Genomic DNA, 1,485 nt, shown 5'->3' with positions numbered 1-1,485 from the left:
CCTGCTGCTAAAGAGGATCAAGAACATTCTCTTTATAGGAAGAGGGCTCAAACAAACTGTGAATAAAAGTTAAGAAAGAAACAAACGAAGTTGAGTAAGTGGAATAGACAAAATCAGGTAACTGAGTAGACTTACGTTGACGAGTGGGGTAACGAGGAGGATCAACAATCGTAGGAGGTGGTTGAACAACCGGGGGGGCAAGAGAGATGTCATCATGTGGAGTATTAGTATTTGTCCCGCAATTTTCAACATTACAATCACCAGAAGCATAATCATTAGGACCAAAAAGAGATGTGCTCAAGAAAAACAACATTACGAGATACATAAAGTTTTTCTACATGAGGATCATAACAACGATAGCCTTTTTGACCATCCCCATAACTAAGAAAAACACACAACGCTGAACGAGAAGACAACTTACTGCGCTCTACTTGAGGGGGAAGAACAAAACAAGTAGAACCAAAAACTTTCAAAGAATGATAATCAGAGGTAGAAGCATACAATTTTTCAAAGGGAGACAAACCTGATATGATAGAGGATGGAATTCTATTAATAGCATGAACAGCAGTAAAAACTGCTTCTCCCCAAAACTCATTAGGAACTGAAGCGGACAACAAAAGGGAACGAGCAGTCTCTATAATATGACGGTGTTTCCTTTCAGCAACTCCATTTTATTGAGGAGTATCAGTACAAGATGTTTGGCGGAGGGTGCCATCATAAGCAAGTAATTCAGAAAATTTATTAGAGGTATATTCACCACCTAAATCACAACGAAAACATTTTATAATAGAATTATGTTGAGTTTTGACCATTGCACGAAACATATGATAAATGTCAAAAAATTCAGACCGATTTTTCATAAGATAAACCCAACAATAACGAGTGTAATCATCAATAAATGAAATATAATATCTAGATCCACCTTTGGTGAGAACCGGTGATGGACCCCAAACATCAGAGTGAACTAAATCAAAGGGCGCATATGCAACAGAAACACTTTTACTAAACGGTAAAACTGGAAGTTTGGCAAGTTTACAATCACAACAATATGAGATATCACAGGTTTGTAACTTTTCTAAGGCTCCAGTAGAAGCCAAATATTTTAATCTAGAAGCAGAATCATGTCCAAGGCGAGAATGTCATAGATAAAAACTAGAAGATAAGGAATTCAAGCGAAAACTAGATAATAAGTCAGTAGTAGTTGTGGAGGCTGCAGTATCTAGGAGTCGCAGGTCATCCAAAATATAAAGTCCCCCTTGTCTATGACCTGTCCCAATCAGCCTCTCGGAATGTGGATCATGCACATAACAAGAAGTGGAAGAAAACATAACCGAATAACCGAGATCACATATTTGACTAACAGAAGCAAGACTCAAAGTAAGATTAGGAATATAATAAACATCAGAAAGAGACATGTTAGGTGTGGAGACAGAACCAATGCCTGCTAGTGGCATAGGAGTGCCATCAGCAGTCATAACTGACACA

This window comes from Cicer arietinum, chromosome 1 (genome assembly GCF_000331145.2).
Source record: "Cicer arietinum cultivar CDC Frontier isolate Library 1 chromosome 1, Cicar.CDCFrontier_v2.0, whole genome shotgun sequence".
In the NCBI taxonomy this organism is placed as follows: domain Eukaryota; kingdom Viridiplantae; phylum Streptophyta; class Magnoliopsida; order Fabales; family Fabaceae; genus Cicer; species Cicer arietinum.
This window is presented reverse-complemented; position numbering follows the sequence as displayed.